The sequence below is a fragment of the Giraffa tippelskirchi genome, chromosome 1, assembly GCF_054371585.1.
Source record: "Giraffa tippelskirchi isolate mGirTip1 chromosome 1, T2T-mGirTip1v1.2.pri, whole genome shotgun sequence".
In the NCBI taxonomy this organism is placed as follows: domain Eukaryota; kingdom Metazoa; phylum Chordata; class Mammalia; order Artiodactyla; family Giraffidae; genus Giraffa; species Giraffa tippelskirchi.
The window spans coordinates 192,686,216-192,705,101 of NC_137275.1; the positions used below are offsets into that span (position 1 = coordinate 192,686,216).

The 18,886-nt window shown below is 55.6% G+C and overlaps 1 protein-coding gene across 6 annotated transcripts in view; it reads right to left on the minus strand.

Annotated features, from left to right (window-relative positions):
- The window catches only part of CNTFR (ciliary neurotrophic factor receptor), a 42,345-nt gene extending 27,599 nt beyond the window's left edge, over window positions 1-14,746 (minus strand). For 2 of the 6 annotated variants that reach the window (XR_014062014.1, XM_081519693.1), the window contains exons 1-2: window positions 10,217-10,377; window positions 1,966-2,079 (exon numbers count right to left, since the gene is read on the minus strand). The gene's annotated coding sequence lies outside the window, so the exon portion shown is untranslated. Of the gene's footprint in view, window positions 1-1,965; window positions 2,080-10,216; window positions 10,378-10,912; window positions 11,111-14,273 lie in introns of those variants that run through there. The other 4 variants (XM_081519714.1, XM_081519721.1, XM_081519729.1 and 1 more) reach the window with 4 other exon arrangements.
- Between the last annotated feature and the right edge of the window lie 4,140 nt (window positions 14,747-18,886).

Genomic DNA, 18,886 nt, shown 5'->3' on the forward strand with positions numbered 1-18,886 from the left:
ACACACACACACACACACACACACATACACGGGATGGTGGGGGGAGACCAGGAGGCTGGGGATGCTCACACGGAAGGCCACACAGCTCTCCCCTCGCCCCCATGGGGGAGAGGTGATAAATATTTAAGGGGCTTTTAGCTCTGAAGGGGCCGAAGCTGGGGGAGGGAGGGGGATCCACGATGCCTGATTAATGGGGTTACGGGCTTGGATCAATCCATCCGCCCGCCGCCTCCCTCCCCCTCCTCCTCCCTCCCTCCGCCTAATGCGCTTTATCAGGAGACGCTTTTCTGACTTGGCAGCGTCGGGTGTTTTAAATAGACCCATTTAGAGCAGGGGTTGGGGGAGAAAGGAGAGGGGGAAGGGAGACAGAGATTGAGACAGGCTGGGAGACAGAGACGAATCAGAAGAGAGAGAGACAAGCCCGGAAGAGAGACTGGGAGCAGAGAGACAGGAGATGCAGAGACACGGAAATAAGAGGCTGAGGATGACACTCCCGCAGAGGCTGAATGGGGGGCGGGGGGGACGGTGATGGGAGGCCAAGGGGAAGCTGGGGGGCTGAAGAGCAGAAACAAAAAAGAGAGAGGAAAGGAGCCATCAATAGCAAGGAGAAACCGAGAGAGAGGTTCTCTGCAAGGGCTGAGTGCTAGCCTGGGAGACAGCAGATATCTTTTATTTCCAAAAACAGTTTTTCATCCACTTTGTTAAATTAAAAAGCTGTTTTTAAGTGGTGCTGAAGGTGCTGCTGGGGGAGGGTGGACAAAACTGCCAAGTCCTCCCTCACGGCCTCCTCCTCTGCCCCCACAGAAGCCGCCTCAGCCTTCCCCCTCCCCCGGGGGTGTTCTCCGGCTCCCCTGCTCTCTGCGCTCCTCAGGGATCCCCAGGGACAGGGTCAGGGCATCTGAGCTACTGTTCATTGGCAGAAAGTCCTTCCTGCTGTCTGGCCTCAGTCCCTCCTGCTCCAGGGAGCCCATTCTCTTGCCTGACCGCTAGCCTTCTCTTCTCTGATCCCAGTTCTGGCTCCCTAAGGTGTCCCCAGTGTGTGGGGGCTGATTAGCACAGCTCAACAGCTCACTTTCCCAACTGGCCACCAAGCTCCTCCCAGGTATTCCCCTCATTGTTGTGCAAACCTGAACTTCTGATAGACACCCGCTCCAAGTCTTCAGGTCCTCTGGGAACCTCTGAGAAGCATAACCCTCTCCAGCCTTCTAAAGTCCCTTTTCTACTCTTCAGAACCCCAGCTCCATCTTAAGTCCCTTTTATGGCCATGATGTTGTCAGCCTGGGATACACTCGGCTCGGACCCCACTCTCAACAACACCCCACTGCTAGTTCTGAAGGGTCAGCCCTACCCCCACCCCCACCCCACTTCTAGGCCGGGAAAATGGCCAGTCTGTTTGGGAGCTGAGATGAAAAGCACTGCCGGCCTTTGTGGGCCTCTGGCGGGTTTTCCACAATAGGCCCTTCCGTTCCGCTCCAGCGCCTCGATTTCTTGAGCACCCCCACCCTGGGGCTGCCAATCCAGGGGCCTTGCCTGGCCTGAATGAAAGGCGGGGAGAGTCAGGCCCAACCCCCAAGGCTGGCCTCAGAAGATTTTCGACTTTCTGACCCTCCATCTCATCTCCTCCAAGCACAGCGGCTCCCCACCAATCAAGCCAGAGAGATGCTTTGGGCAGAGAAGAAGCCTGACAATGAGACAGAAACATGCTCCCATATCCGGGATTCAGCCCCAGCAGTGCAGAACTCAGTTTTCTGACCTGGCTTTGCCCTTGCCTGTGTTATGCTGGGTAAGTCTCCTCCCCTTTATAGGCCCATCATGGGGGCATGAAAAGCCTCAGGAGGAAGGAGGGAGGAAGAACAGGAAGGGATCTCAGACCCTCCTTCACTCACATCCCCAGACCTACAGCCCCCATGGCACCTGCCAGCTGCCCTGAAACTGACCTGCCTCCCCCGGGCCACCAGCACATACCTCTTCACCAACGGCTGCACACCGAGCACATCAATGTCCTCCTCTTCCTCCAGACCAGGCTCTTCCGGAGACTTCTGAAACCAAGGGGGTGGGATGATGTGACAAGGCTGGATTCTAGAAGGGCAAAGGGCACAAATCAGAGGCCACAGAGGAGCCGCGAACCTTAGTCGAACTCAGAGCTCATTTCACACTCACAGCCCCACTGTGAGAAGGGGAGACTGAGGCAGGCAGCAGGTCAGTGTCCAGAGGAGAAAAAGTTGGGAGTGGTCCAGACTCCCTGAAGTACCCTTTGCAGACTTCAGGTTCTGAACCGCAGGGACAAGGAGAAGCCATCGGCCTGACACCATGCATAGATGCAAACCCACAGGCCATCTGAAATCCCCACACAACTGGTTCAGACACAAGTACCTCCAAGTCACACACATCCTCCCATGAACACACACACAGGGACACATGGTCCCCAGCAGGCAGAAACACACATCATCATACTGTCTTCTCTTCATCACCACTATGACTTATTGAGCATCTGTTATGTGCCAGGAACTGTGTTAGGCACTTTATATACATGATTTCATCTAATCTTCATGACTTCTCCATGAGGTAGGTTCTATTATTATTCCCATTTGACAGCTGAAAAAACAGATTCCGGGAGGTTAACTTGCCCAAGATCACACAGCCAATCAATTCCAGAGCAGAGATTTGAGTGCAAATCTTGTTCTGGAGCCCTTCTGCTAGTGCAGCTTGCCTCTGTAGATCTCTCCGCTGCCGGCACAGTGCCTTTCCCAATAATAACGGGAACAGCTAACACTTGTTCAGGGCCCTTGATGAGCCAAAGGACTGATGTTGAAGCTGAAACTCCAATACTTTGGCCACCTCATTCGAAGAGTTGACTCATTGGAAAAGACCCTGATGCTGAGAAGGATTGGGGGCGGGAAGAGAAGGGGACGACAGAGGATGAGATAGTTGGATGGCATCACCGACTCGATGGACATGGATTTGGGTAAACTCCGGGAGTTGGTGATGGACAGGGAAGCCTGGCGTGCTGTGATTCATGGGGTCGCAAAGAGTCGGACACGACTGAGCGACTGAACTGAACTGAACATACAGTTTTGCACCAGATCACCAAAACAACCTTTGAAGGTAATCCTGTTCCCATTTTGCAGATGAGAAAACCAAGGCTCAGAGAACAAAAGCACCTTACCTTGCCCAACATCACACGACTGGTGCTGACGAAAGCTATTCTGAAAGTCATTGTTGCTTCTAGGACTCCAGTTACTTGAACAGAGCCCTCGCCTTCTACAAGACCCTGGAAGATTCTCAGGGTCCAACTGCTCCATTCCCCACCACAACAGGTCCCAGCTATGTCTGCCAAAGGCACAATCAGGTGCCTAAACACATATGCACGAGAAAGGAACTCCATGTCATCTAACTCTGCCTGGAGAGGCAGAGGTACCACCAACCAGGGAGAGATGGCCGGAAACTCAAACAAGGTGTTAGGGACAGGCTGGCTGGTGGTAAGAGATACAGACACACCAACAGGCTCACAGAGATGGAGACAGAGGAAGACAGAGACAGACACATGGGGCTGAGGGATGAAAGAGACAGTGGGGAAAGGAGACAACAGAGGGAGAGGAGGATGCGGGCTGGCATGAAAAAACAGCCAGACACACACTGACATACACAGACAGACTAATAGAGAGTCAGCCAACCTTCAGGAAGAGAAAACTGTGAAAGCAAAACAGGACTCATGTATAGGTGAACGTATAGGTGAGTATGCATTCGAGTGTGCCTGTGTTGGGGGCATGCAGAGTCTGTATCACTACACACATTACACCAGCTGCTTCTAGCAGTTTCATCTGATTAATAATAAATGCCCCATAATTACAGCCGCTCCCCCCAGCCCTTCTTCCTGTTTTTTTTTTTTTGGTCAGCTGCTGCCAGGCCAGCCCCCTATAGACCCCAGGGCCCCCTCCATCCTCACCTGCTGCCATATAGGGGGCTGAGAGGACATGAGCCGGGGAAGGAGGCCAGACTCCCAATCTGAAGGGGAATACCCATTTCTCTATGTCGGATTAATGCCCCATGCCTCTAAGAAAAAGATCATGCCCCTTAGGTCTCACTCAGAACCCTCCCCCAGCTCCTCTGTTCCCCTGGGTGTAACCTCTGAGCCCTAATATGGCCGAGGGGCCCAGGTCTGGGATGCAGAGAGATGAACTCTTGATCACTCACTGGCTGAAAGGAATCTCCATTCACCAAGTTACCTCAGTCTCAGAACCCCACAGGCTCAAACGAGGAAGGGACCAGGACAGTCGCCCCCACCTCCTAACCTCATCATTCCCACCCCAGCAGCCCCAGAGTCTCTGCCCACTCGTGTACTCCCGCGCTTTGGACACTCAGTGGCTCTGCTTCCATCCCTGACTGCCCTCCTCAAGCCCACCTCCTCTCAGGCCCCCCACCCTAGCTCTCCAAGGCAGCTCTATCAGAGTCAGCTGCGGGTTTGCGCTGATCTGTTTCTAATCGCTGGGGCCTGGTTCACGCTTGCCCACCACGCCCCCCCCAATATTGATTCCATTATTTGGAGAGGCATTGACGTCAGGGACCTGGATGGGTGCCAAAACCGCCTTCTCTCAGGGCCTGGGCCAGGGCCCAGCCCCCATCCCGCGATTTCACGGAGGGGCCCAGAAAGGTCAGCTCGTGGGCCAAGGTCACATGACATCTGTCCTCAGAGGCTGGGCGCATCTTACCTTTCGGGGACCACTGTGAGTCCCTTTCTCCTGGGGGAAAGGGGTTCCACAGAGGCCTGGGGGGTCAGAAGTGAGGTGGGGACGTATAGCACGGGGTGTGGAAGAAACTCACTGGGACTTGGGCTGCTAGGAAGAGCTCTAAGAGAAGGGATAGAGTCAGCGGCTCAGAAAAGGCTACCTGGGGAAGATATTTTCCTTGGTCACACACCACTTTGGAACATCCTGAAGCTGGACTTGAAATGGTTATGACTGACTTCTTGATTTTTATGTCTGTTATCAGTTGTATCTCCAAGCTATCTGAGAAGGAAATTCTTGGTGGCGCAAGATAACAGATTACCCTAAATGTTGCCATAATGTGACTAACTGGCACCACTCTTTTAGAAACCTTTGTTCCCTACAAAGCGAAGGCTCTGTCTCCTGTGCAACTCCCGGCCCATGTTGCCTGCCTCAGTTTCCCCGCACTCTCCCTGTCTCTCCAGCCTCTGTGCCTATCCCATCAAGATGCAGTCACCGCTACCCCAGCACCTCCGAGGCTCTGGCTGGTCAGGGTATTTTTAGGATCTGAACTCTGTGTTCTCAGACAGACATTAATAACCAATACAGACAGTCCATGGTGCCCACAGCAGCTAAACCTCAGAAGGGAAGTGAAAGTCGCTCAGTTGTGTCCGAGTCTTTGCGACCCCAAGGACTATACAGTCCATGGAATTTTCCAGGCCAGAATACTGGAGTGAGTAGCCGTTCCCTTTTCCAGGGCTCTTCCCAACTCAGGGATCGAACTCAGGATTCCTGCATTGCAGGCAGATTCCTTACCAGCTGAGCCACCAGGGAAGCCCAGGCTCAAAGGCTCAGACCTGGGGTCCACTGCCTTAGCTAGAGTCCAAGAAACCCAGACTTAGAAGAGAGCAAGGGACATGCTCAAGACCACATGGAGGAGAAAAGGACTTTTCCATCTTCTGAAAAATCCTGAAGCTGGGGAGAAGACAGAAGTGAGCTCTGACCTCTGCCACAGACCTTTTCAAGGAAGAAGCTGCCCATCCTTTGCACTCCTTCCCTGAATACAGCAAAGTCCTTCCTTTAGTCTTGCCTGCAAATCACTTAGGGGTGATTCAAACCAAAAAACAGGGTTATACCAGGGTTATAGTCTCTGTTGAGTCTCAAGCCACAAACCCCGGAGAGTCCCCTCTCCCCATGGTCTGTCCCACTCAGTGTCCATTCCTCAACATTTCTTGAGCACCTAATCCCTGCCGGCCAGGGAAGTAGGGACATGGCCCTGCCCACCAACACCACTCAGTCTGGTTGGAGAGAAAGATTGTTTACTCAACACTGGCCTCCCACTGTGTACCTTGTCTATACCAGGGGCAGGGTCGGAGGGGGCTAAGCCTCGCAGACCCCCGCCGCTAGGTCCCAGATTTCACAGGCCCTTAGTTACTCTGCAGCCTTTCTGAGCACTGCAAAGAGGAAGTAGAGGCAGTGTACAGTGGGGCATTCTGACCTCCCTCAGGACTAAGGATGCTTCAGTCCATTCCTGAACCCTAGGACGGGCCCTTGGACCGCTCAGGAGTCACCACCCTAGTCTGTTAATAACTTTGGCCCCTTCAGACTGGTGTTCCAGCCCTAGCTTCAAGGAGCTGGTTCCCCACAGCTGTAGGGTTCAACTCTTCCCCACGTCTGCCCAGCTCCTCCTCTCACCTCCTTGGCTCTGGTGACCCCCAACCCAGGATGGCTCTATGCTTTGGGGGCCCTCTTTGCCCTCTGCAAAGGTAAAGAGGGGCAATGACCTCAGTGCCCTCAGCCCACTGGGACAACGCCTCCCCAGCCCCTCCCTACAGGAAGTTAGGGTCTGGGGTGGGTGTGGTCACCCAGGGCCACTGGAGTTTACACAGCTGAGGTATTCCCCCCACACACCCCCAATCCCTTGGTGGATCTGGAGGAGGGGTCAGCTCTCTTCTCAGCCTCCGAGTTCTCTGGGACCCCCACCCCCCCAACAGGGCACACATGGTCCCCCCCAACCCATCTGCATTTCAAAGAAAATAAGCTCCATCTGTTTCCGATTCATTTACACTTCAACTCACCATGGGGGGGCAGAGCAGGGCGCCTAGCCTTCAAGCCCTCCACCCCCATAGGGGGGCTGGAGAGCACGTGTCCCGCTCTGGGACAAGGAGCAGTTACAGCCTAGCCATCTGAGCCTGAGGGCCAGACCCCAACTTCGTGGGCTCCCAAGGGGTGCTAGTGCACTGGCCTCCACAAAAAGAAGGGTGTAAAGCCCCGGGCAGTGTCTTCAAGGCAGGTAGAGTCCTAAGACTGATTGCAACCTGACCCAATTGCCACCCCACCCCACCCCCGCAGAGCTACTGCTCTTTTGGGAGGCAGAGTGGAGAAACCCAGGCAGATGCTGGAGACAGGATAAGGACTCAGGCATTCCAGGAGACACTGGGAGATATAACAAAACGTGGCCCAACCCCATTCCAGACAGGGAAAAGGAGAGAGAAGAGGGTGCGTTCCACTCCAGTCTTCTCTTCCAGGCACCTTCTCACCACAGATCTGGGGCTACCATCTCCCACAGAATCAGAGATTTGCCATCTTGGAAAGATCAAAGAAGCCAGATGTCTATCCCCCCTCAAGTCAACCTTCACGCTGCTCCCATCTGAAGGATGACTGGGATGGAGGAGATGTCTTGGGAAGACATGAGTCTTATTTCCCCATACCTGACCCTCTCTATCACAGGAGGGGTACCCAAAACTATTGAACAAAGATGTGCATGTACATGGTTCATAGGGAACCCTAAGGGTACATGTCACCCCTGAACCAAAAAGCCACTCAGCCATCCTGAGAGTGATTGAGAGCCTAGTCTCCTCTGGAAGAACAGGCAGAAAGGTTTAACTGGGTGTTTCCCACCACTCTCTCCATCAGCCCACAACCCAAGTAAGGGACGTGACCAAACACATATCTCTTCCACTCCCCACCTCTGGAGAACACAGATCTTGTAATAGTCTCTGTTCCCATCCCCAGCTGCCCTGAGACATACCATAAACCAGAGAAAGCATGGGTGAGTTGAACCGTGAGTTCTAAGTTCCCCTGGGAGTGTGAACATAATCCTAAAGTGGGTTTGAGTGTCCCAGAATGGAAAGCTAACTTGGTGTGATTCTAAGTGTGAACCCCAGGGTTTCCATGTGAATATGAAAGCCTCAAGGTGCAAGCACCAGTCTGAGTGTGAGCACTAAGGCCCTAGTGTAACTCTGAATCTAAGCCCCAGGATGGAAGCAAGTTTAATGTAACTACCAGGGATGTCAGTCTGAGTGTGAACACCAAGATGGAAGTTTAGATTTGAGTGTGAATGCTGGTCTCACTGTGCATGTGACTATAAGCCCCAGGGCTGAAGTGGGAATCTAACTGTGAGCCCCAGGATTCCCAAACGAGTCCGTACAGGCAAGAGTCCTAGTGTTCATGTGAGCCCCTGGTCTTCGGGGCTTTCTGAGTGTTAGCTAAGGTTCCCCATGTGAGTCTGAGTATGAGCACTGGGGTCCCTTTATAAGTATGGGTCCCTAAGGGATCCCAAGATGGAAGTGAGTATCTTATGTGTCTTAATGTGGATCTGAGTGTGAACTCCAAGACGTGAGCATGCATGTATGAACCTCAATGTTCTATGTGAATCCTTGAGCCCAAATGAACCCCAGGTTCCCCAGGTGAGTCTGGGTGTGAGCCCCAGAATGTGTGAATCTGAGAAAGCTCCAGGGTGTCAGTGTGAGCCCTAGGACCTCAGGGAGTTCTGAGCATGGGCTCTAGGTCTCAGTATTAGCCTGTGAGCCTCAGGACAGAAATGTGAATCTAAGTGTGAGCCTAGAGTCCCAATGTGAGTCTGAGTGTAAACTCCAGGGCTGAAATATATCACTGGATATGACCAGAATATAAGTGTGAATCTGAGTGCAAGTCCATTGTCCTGTGGTAATTCTGAGTGTGAGTCCATATGAGTTTAAGTGTCCCAGTATGAAGCTGAGTATAAATTCCAGAGCCCCTAGAAGTCTTGCATGTGAACTTTAAACTCCTACTTTTCACATAAGGCTCAGGGTCCCAGTCGGAGTATTAATCGTGATGGAGTGTGAACCTGGGCTGCATGTCACCAATCCCGACCAGGAGCCCTAAGAACCAGCCCAGAGGATCTGTGTGGATTTTGGCAGTGGAGCAGATACGCAGAATTTATGGAGACACAGTCCCCTCCACCCACCAAGCTCTGGCTAGCCATACAGCCATAGAAACATCTAATTGTTCAAGCTCCATCATCCCCACATATGCATTGGTACACAATCATACCCAGAGTTAGACACACAAAAATGCACTCAGTGTTTCAGACCCCCAGACAAACAGCAATTACAGATGCACAAACACACCCAGCATTTCATACACCCACCACCTCCGTGATTACAGCCACAGGAATACCCCCAGTGACACAGACACAATTACACCAAGTACTACAGGCAAAGCAAATAGTGTTGCAGACACACTTCTCCAGCGGCATGCACACACACACCCAGTGTTGCAGACACAACACTGCCAGCCACACAGACGCTTCTCAAAAGAGAGAGACTAGACAGAAAGAGAAAGAAAATCCTGAATTTTCAACAAGGCGTGAAATAGTCCTGCCCGCCTGAAGCTACTGACGGGGGGAGGGGGCCAAGGGAGCGGGCGAGCGCGAGATCTAGCGCTGGAAGAGAGAGGCTCGGGAGAGGAGAGGCTCGGAGCCGAGGAGGAGAGCTGTCCGTCTGGTGACCTCCCCGCGGCCCAGCCCCCACGCACCGGGCGCTACACTACTCCGAGCAGCACAGGGACACCCAGGCCATCTCCAGCAGAGCCGCACTAGGGAAAGACACACACCGGCAGACTCACAAAGAGGCGGGGATACCCCGCGGGCGGACTCACACGGACACACAACCCCGGAGCACTTACAAAGAGATTCTGGAGGAGACCCACTAAACGGAGATACATCCAGGCGGACTCACGAGGAAACCACAGGCAGGCTCACGCCGACACACACACACACAAGCGGATTCACATGGACATCCATATACCGGCGGACGCGCAACCGTCCGTTCACACCCCTGGGCGCTTTCAAGTCCAGATTTCTGCTGGATAAGGAAGCCGCCTCTGGGCGCGCGGGGGTCACCACGACCCCCCAGCTCCGGAATTTTCCCAGACCCTGCGCGCGACGCTGAGAGGTGAGGGAGAACCCGGAGACTGGGGCAATCGATCCCTGCCACCTCCCGCCAGCCGACTGTCCGCCCCACCACCACCACGCCCAACCCCCGGCGCGCCCGGACGTGGGGGGCTGCTTCTTCTGCGCCCCCGCCCCCGAGTTTACGGGCAAAGTTTCCCGTGAACTTTCCTGTCCCCCCTACCCCAGTCTCGGGCCCACGCACGTCCCCTCCCTCTTCCCGCGCGCACGAGGGCCGCGGATCTGTCGGTTAACCCGAGGGTTTGAGGGTCCGGCCGCGCGCTCCGCGCGAGGTACTCACCGCGCCCTCGGGCCGCCGGGGCTCCGCGCCTAGCTCTTCGACCGCCCCCGGCAGGGAGAGAGGCAGGGAGCGCGGAGCTAGCACAGCCGCCAGATCCCGCCGCCGAGCTCCGCGCTGCGCCGGCTGCAGCCGCCGCCTCCGCTGCCGCCGCCGCCCGCTCTGCACCGGCTCCTCGGCGCTCGGCGGCTTTAACCCCCCCCATCCTCCTCCCTCCCTCGCGCGCTCCCTCCCTCTTTCCCTCGCCCATGTGACCGCGGGCGCCCGCCCGGCCGCGCGCGCCCTCGCTCCCCTCCCCCTCCCTCCTTGTCTCCCCGCGCCTCCGCGACCGCGCGCCGCGACCCCCTCCCGACCACGGCCCTCGCGCGCCCCCGCCGTGGCACGCTCCCGCTCCTGGCACGCGCGGGCACAGTCATCCTGCGCAGGCCTGTGAGCCCCCACTCCTTCTCACTCAGGCTGGCTCCCACCCTCCCCCCGCGGGCACACTCGCCCGTACTGGCACGCGTGGCCCCCTCGCCTTCACCCTCTCTCGGGAACGCCCTCCAGACGGCTGTAGTCCCCGTGCTTCACGCGCAGCCCGGACCGCGGGTCTCAGAAACGCGCGCGCACCCACACCCACACCCACTCCGCCAGATCCCCCAGGGCCGCTGGGCGCGCATCCAATCCCCCAGGGTCGCTCATTCACACTGCCTCGCTCACTCATCCTTGGCCAGGTCTCCGCGGCGCACACTCCCGCACGTTCGAGCCCCGAGTGTCTCGCACGGACAGCCTGGCACACCCGGGGCCAACTCTCAGGGTCCTTCCGCCAGCATCTCCGTGAGAGGAGCTGGAGCAGGAGCCTCCAGGCCCCACTTTGGGCCGCAGAGGCCAGCCGTCTCCGCCCCTCCCATATCTCCTACCGCCCCCAGCAACTACGCCCCCTCTCCCAGTCTTAGACATTTACACCCTCACACCGAAGGAAGGGGGGCTGTTTGTTCGCATGACCCGAGGTGGACCAGGCTGGAAACCCAGGCCCTCGCCTCCCACCAAGTCTCCGGTGATACACCACAACTACCCCTCTCCCCTCTCCTTCTTCACTCTCACCTAACCCATCCCCGGACACGCGGCCTGGGGAGTGACCGCCACTGGGATGCGGGATGCGGGATGTAGGGAGAGTGCGCCCTTTTTGCCCGGATCGGCAGTGCCAGAGTTGGGCGCTGGAGGTTCACCCCTCGAGCTTCCCTTTCGCAGCCTGGGCCTCTGGGGGGCGGGTGTGCTCACTTCACGCGCCCCCGGGCCTCGGGTCTGGCTATTACAGGGGGGAATTCAGGTTAGACAACCCGACTACTTCTGAGGCCACAGGAGAGCGCAACAGAAAGGGTGAATGCCAGGGGGCGGAGAAGGAGTGGCCCACCCCCATCCCCACCCCTTGGATTTTTCACCTGACCTTTGACCCATAATCCCAGCTGCCTGGCCCCTCCGGGGAGCTGCGCTAGGTCTGCGGGCGGGGAGAGGGGGAAGGAAGTATCTCGCTACTTCCTCACACCCTTCCCTAGTAGGCTGCCCAGAGCGCCCGGGCCCTTTTCCCAACAAATGCCTCAGGGACTCCCACTGCAGAGGAAAAAACCTTCCCGCCACTGCCCGGGCTTTTCACTTTTACTTCCGTGGCCGCAGGATCCCATCAGTGCAACCAGCAGGGGTCAGCCGGGGCTGGGGCTCAGAGAGGGCCAGCTGGGGCTTAGGGACACACGGAGAAATAGTGGCTTCCAGCCGAAATCAGCTCACGCCCACCCACAGTAGGTGTCTTCTATCTGGCCTCTCTGGGTCAGGAGTCTACAAGTACCCAGGCCGCTGGCGGAGACAGGGTGGTGGGCCCCGGGGAGGAGTGGAGACGGTGCGACAGAATCTGGGGGTGAGGGGTGGGGGGCGGCGGTGGAGGTGTCAGGAATTGCCTCTCATTCTGCGCCGAAACTAGGCCTGAGAGAGGTTGGGTGCTGGGGCGGGGGGCGCCCCTCCCCTCGAGGCGCAGTCTGGCGTCGAGATCTGCGGGGTTCTTGGTGGGCTGACTTGACCTCCAGATCTTCCCGTGTCCGGGACTCAGCAGCTTTCTGCCAGGTTGAGATCAGAAGGGAGATCCGCCCCGGACCAACGTGCCCTCCCCACCTGGGGGCGCTGGAGGTGCCATAGGTCTTGCCCAAGCCCGCGGGTGCCGGGGCAGGGTCTGGGCGGGGCAATTGGGGTCCGGCAGCCGGGTAAATCGGTGTTTCCGAGGATAAGCGAGGACCAGAGGCGCACGTCGGAACGGATTCCAGTGTCTGTCTATCCGCAGCTTCTCGCGGCGCAGTACCCAGCGGCCGCGCCCGCTTCCCCAGGGCCGCAGCGACACCTGGCGGGCGGTGCGGGAGGCGCGTTCTCGCTCAAGCAGCGGCTCCCGCAAACAGGCAGCAGCGTCCTCCTAACGGAGCAACGAAGGTGCGGCCCCTCTCTCCCTCCTGCCCCTGCCGCCTGGTCCAGAAGAGATTCTCCATGCGCCTCAGCTGGGCAACAGATTACTCGTGCGTTTCTGCTCCTGCTGGCTCCAGTGCCCTGTCTGCAAACGAGCTACTGAGCTTTCTAAGCCTCCGTGTTGAACCCTCCTTTACCCCATCTCCCTGGCGGCAAAGCCGAGCCGTCGGTGGCTCTTCAAAGCCCTTGCAGGAGCTGGCCCTGTCTCCTCTCCGGATTTAATAGGCGTCCCTATCCCCGGTAGCCCAAGCTCTGCATCAGTCCCCTTCTCTTTCATGCCCACTTATCCTTAAGCCACATCCCACTTTGCTGACCCCCTCCCCGAACCCCACGCCATCTTCACCATCTGCCTCTCCTATGGGGGTCAGCAGGAAATAACGTCCCCAGTTCAGAGCCCTAGTGCCCTGCAAGAGACGAGGATTACAGATTTGAGCATTCTGGAAGGCCTTGGGAAACTGGAGGTGGGGGTTCTCCCTGACTCTGTAAAACTCTCAGAGTTCTATAGCCACCATGAAAGACTTTTGGCTCCACCCTCCTCCATCCTGACCTGCACTTGGACCACCTCCCACCCACCCCCCTTTCCCAGGAGATAGCTGTCCCATGCCAAGCCTTTGGGTGACAAGGACCCTTTCCCATTCCTTTGTCCTCAAGGAAAGAGAGTCCCCACCCCATCTACCTTTTCCAGCGCTCCTTCAGGAAATGGTGCTTATTTCTAACCTGTTATACCATCAGAAAGGTCCACCTTGAGGCACCTGGCTACCCAAAATCACAAATACACACCCAGACTGTCTTACCTCCAAATGCTGGACGCACCTTATTTAAAATCATATGTGTGTGTGTGCTAAGTCACTCAGTCGTGTCCAACTCTTTGCAACCCCGAGGACTGTAGCCCACTAGGCTCCTCTGTCCATTGGATTCTCCAGACAAGAATACTGGGGTGGGTTGCCATGCCTTCCTGCAGCGGATCTTCCTGACCCAGGGATTGAACCAAGGTCTCTGATGTCTCCTGCATTGGCCGGTGGGTTCTTTACCACTGGCGCCACCTGGGAAGCCTATCAAGTCACACACCTAGTCTCAAAGAGTGAAACGTGTGTATTGAACCTCACTATGGCACACTGGGAGTCCGGGACCCCTGCCTGGGGCTGGGAGTTAGAGGTCTCAAGGACTGAACTCCTGGAATCACACCCTTACACACCATACCAAACACAGACACAGTCACCAACACAATCACGTACTCAGTCACACCACGTGGCACACACGCAGAGTCACACACGCTCTCTCAATCACACAAAGTCCCACACTGGGGTTTGGCAGGTCGGGGCGGGCTCCCAGAGGCAGTTACGTAAACGCCCTCACAGCCCTCCCTTGCTCCCCCTCACCCCCCTCCTGCTTCCTCACACAGTGCCAGCGCCCGGGGCGGCTTGGCCGGGGCCCGGGAACAGCTCGGCCTCGCGGAGGCTCCAGGCGCCGAGAAACCCGATCCGACATAGCCCCAGGCCGAGCTAGGGAGGGGGGCCCGGAGCACCCCGCCCCCAGCACGCTCGGGGTCCAGCTCAGCCCCCCAGAGATGACTCACCCACATCCTGCGACAGCACCTAGGGCCCACTTACAACACCCCCTGCAGACCCTCCCTTCTGGAATCTGGATCACCACCTGAGTGTACCCTGACCCCTCCACTCTCTGGCACCGAAAAAGAGCAAATTCCGTAAAGGTAGAGAAGGGGTTAGGGCTGAAGCCATAATGGCGGTACTTAAGTATTCAGCCGGGAATTGCCCCCAGTTCTCTGGAGCCATCTCCTCTTCGTCCTCACTGGGGTTCTCTGAAGCCGCTGTGAGAAAGAGATGCTTTTGCTCTTGCCTCGGGCCCCCTCAGATTCGCTGCCTACGGTTTCCAACATATTCTATCAGAATTCTAAATTATCCAAATAGATCCAAGGCTCCCCCATCGCCTTTGGTATCCTTCCTTCCTCCTTAGTTGGAAGTTCTAACTCCAGTCTAACCCCAGTTCCTCCTGTTTTGCTAAGAAGGAAGTTTGAGGGCAACCTGAGACATTGGGACTGGGGAATGAAATCCCCAAAAGGAGGAAGGATTAAGGCTTAGGAAACTGCTGACAGTCAGGAGTCTAAGAGGAGAGGAGAGACTGTCTGTGTCCCCCCCCCCCCCCCGCCCCTACCCCGCCCCCACCACCACCCATTCTGCAGCTTAGACTCAATTTTTCACAATAGCTTTTGAGTATCTGCCTGGGCTGCCCAGGCCCAGGCAGAAAGGGAATTTCCCCCTATGTTCTCTCTTAATGAACAAAACATTTCATGTTGAAATTCCTCCTCTGCCCCCAGCCCAGTGTCTCCAGGACCCCCCAGCCTGACCAAGCAGGGGGACCACTATGAGGGGAGTAACAGAGTAGAGGGAAGCCCCCAGGGGAAGTGTCATTTACATTGAAGGGGGCATCTTTTTTCATGAATAATTAGGGTAACTTTTTTTTTCACTTTTGGCTAAAATCACCCACTCCTATGGCAGCTTCCCAGAAAGGGCGGCGGGAGAGCGGCCGGCGCTGTCCCAAGGCCCAGGACATGGCCCCCCTCCCCTGGGCGAGGAGCCTTCCCTGAGTTGTCTTCCTAGTCTCTTCCTCTTGGATGTTTTTTTGATTATTAATCACATTTTCCATCCACAGGCTCAGTCCAGACCCCCTCCCCCTGGGGTCAGGGCTGGACACAGGGAGGAGGAGCAGTCTCCAGGACAGGATGGGCAGTGACCTGGTCTTGGCTGACCTAAAAGAGGTTGACAGCAGCATGTCACAGATCACACCCCAGTAGATAGTAGGATGTCAATCAATACGAGTGGAGTAAATGAATGAACAGGTGTCCAGCTTTCACAGCATGCAGCTGGTACTGAAGGCAAAGCCCCCAGTATCCCTCTCTTGATGGCACAGACAGGGAATCAGCTCAGAGAGGGGGAGTCACCTGTCCAGAGTCACACAGCAAGTTAGTATCAGAGCCGGGACAGGACCCCAGCCGTGTTGATGGTTCCTCCATCCATAAGGCAGTAATAAATACGTATTGAACACTTGGTATATGCCAGGCATTGACTTAAGTGACAAGACAGTAGTGAACCAACCAGATGAAAATCCCTTCCCTCTCAAGGCTGTGAAGAAACTAAAACTCCACATGCTGCTGGTGGGTATATAAGTTGGTACAACCACTTTGGAACACTGTTTGGCAGGATCTTCTAAGCTAAACATATGTATATCCCGTGACCCAGCAATTCCACTCCTAGATGTATAGCCAAAGGAAATTATTGTGCATATTTACCAAGAATGTTCTCAGCAGTTTATTCATTATAGCCTCAAACTGGAAACCACCAAGTGAATGAATAGATTGTGATAGAGTTCCAACAATGGAAAAGGACCAACTATAGCTACACACAACAAAAATGGATAAAGCTCACAACCAAAACATTGAGCAAGGGGGGAAAAAAAGAACCAAACAGAAAAGAGTATGTATTGAATGATTTCTTTTCTATAAAGCTCAAGGCAAAGCCGATTTACAGTGAGAGAAGCCAGAATTGCAGTTACCTGTGCTGGGAGTGGAGGGGGAAGGGTGGGGAGGGAAGGGAGTTTTCCAAGAGCATACATACATATGTCAGAATTTAAGTTGAGATCTTAAGACATGTGCACTTCATTGTTACTTTTTGCCTTTAAAAAAAATTAAAAAGAGATTTAAAAATCTTCTGCCTTCATGAGACTCACATTCTAGTCAGGGAAGATGAATACTAGATAAAATAGGTAAGCGTTAAGTCTGTCCACGTAAGAGTGCTGAGTCTGACTCCACAGGCTCCTCAGGGAAGGAACGACAGCCTACATGTCACCTAAAAGAAGCCTGGATAAGCCCCTCTGCCCTTCCCCAGAGTGCCACACTCTTTTTCCTTAGAGTAGTGAGTGCGATGTTCCATTACCTAGCTACTTGGATGGCACCTGTGAACTCCATGAGGGTAGCCGCATGGCCACCATCTCCAGACACCTAGAGCCGGGTCTGCCGTAGAACAGATGTACCATGTAGGAGCAGAGCTAATAAATGTCGAATGAGTGAGTGGATGACTGATGCAAGCAGGAACTGGGGAAGTAGAGTCCCAGGACACAGGGGAGAGAGCCTATCTGGATGGGTCACAACCCCCAGGAATGGGAAACAGGGTTTGGTATTCAGTAGGGGGTTGAGCAGAGACCTTGAAGGCAGGATGAGGTTTCCTGAGTGGCTCGGAGACCACATCCTAAAGCACCTCTGGTGCCAAGGCCACACAGGCCTGGAAAGGCATAAAGTAGGTGAGGAACAGACCCAAATTTGCCTTCTAGTGGGAAAGTTGAGCCTGCCAGGAAGAGGATGGTGAGAAAGGCTAAGGCTGGAGGTGGGGCAGCCAGGGAGGAGGTGTTAGCAGTGACCAGTGGGAGAGAGACCTCCATCCTGATTAGGGGCAGGGCCATGGGGGAATACAGGTCTTTGGGGGAGGCAGGGAGCATGGGCACTCAGATGCATCTTCTTCATCTGCTCCCATTACCACTGGAGGAACCCCCCCCCCGCCCCCCCGCCCGTTGCCTTATACACAGAGAGCAGGATCCCCAGACACTCAGTGTCCAGGGTCTCCTCTCCCAGGGCCCCAAGGCCCAAGTGATCCCAGGCTCCGGGCTATCTGGAAAGAGAAGTAGATGGTCAGGGATAGGGGAGAGGATCCAGAGCTGGTGGGGAGAGAGGGACAGAAGAGGACAGGGCAACTAGGGGTCAGCCGCTCTGTGTGTTGGAAGGTGGGAGCAAGAGCACAGACCTGCACAATCACAGATGCAGATTTTCCTCTGGTGTTGCAAAGAATTTGCATGAAACTAATTCCGTGCTCAGAAACACCCACCTCCATGAGCCCTGATCCCCCTCCCCTCCCTTTCTTCACAGGCGAGGCACACATCTTTAAGGATTGTCCCCCTGGAACACCAGCCCAGAGTCTGCCCTTGATCCCTGCTGCTATAGAGCCACTTTCAATATAAGAAAGAGGGTGGGGATTTCCAAACCAGACTGAACCCCAAGACTGGTTCCCTCCCTTTATCTCTCTAAGCTCCATTCCTGGACAGCCTGTGATTCCCTGGGGCAGAGGGAGAGGGGAGAAAAGAGACCCCACTCCCCCCCCCAGAAACTCAACTGCAGTGATTCAAAAGATAGAACAAGATTAGAGATTTGGAGACTGAATGCCAGAGACATCAAGTCCCACGGAAACAGACAGAGGCAGCAGGGGAGTTCAAGAGAGAAAACTGAATTAAATTCACCTCAACAGACATTTATTAGCACCTACTGTGTGCCAAGCCCAGAGGGAACATTTGTGTACGAAAGCACAGAGGACTCCCAGGTATTTGGTATGTGGCTGGGAGATGATGGTGCTATCCATGGGGCTGGGAGGGGATTGAGGCTTGATGTGGCCCGTGGAAGAGTCTGTGGGATGGTGGCCAGCAGGGGTGTGGTTGGAGAGGGCAGAGAACTTGAGAGAGGGCGAGTTGCTGGAGGCGTGCAGTCCCTGTCCACAGCTCCCCGCACCCTCTACATCAGCACGTGTCAGCTGCACAGACATTCATCAACATCTCAGACTGACCTGAGCACTATGAAGGTGCTGGAAGCAGGCAGGGTAGACCAGGGAGCAGGAAAAGGCAGTGATGAGGGGGAGGGGAGGAGAAAATTGAGGCTGAAACCCTGGGAAGCATGATTAAAAGACAGAGAGAGCAGGGAAGGGGTGGTAGTCCCAGAGGGAGAAGGAGAGCCGGGGGCAGGGTTGTCACAGGACCAAAAAGGAGCCTGGCGAGGCCAAGAAAGAGCCCTGGGCTTTAGCAACCAGGAGTCGGGGGAGGCCAGCGGGGCCAAGCTGGTGCTCTAGAGCTGGCTGATACAGAGACCTGTGAGCAGAGGGTGGGCCCCCTTCCCCAGCCTCCCCGTTGTCCCCAGAGCCCTGCTTGGTCTGGCAGCACCTCTCTCAGCCAGGGCCAGGGGAAGAAGAAGATGCAAAAGCTCCCCCACCTCCAGACTGCCATCCCTGTGTCTCTAGACTTCCCAGGAGGGTCCTGAGCCCGCCTTGAGCTCAGGAGCCCGAAGCAGTCTGGGACCCTTGGGGACCCTGGGGGTAATTAAAACCAGGGCTAAGACATTAGAAACCATAACGCCGACTC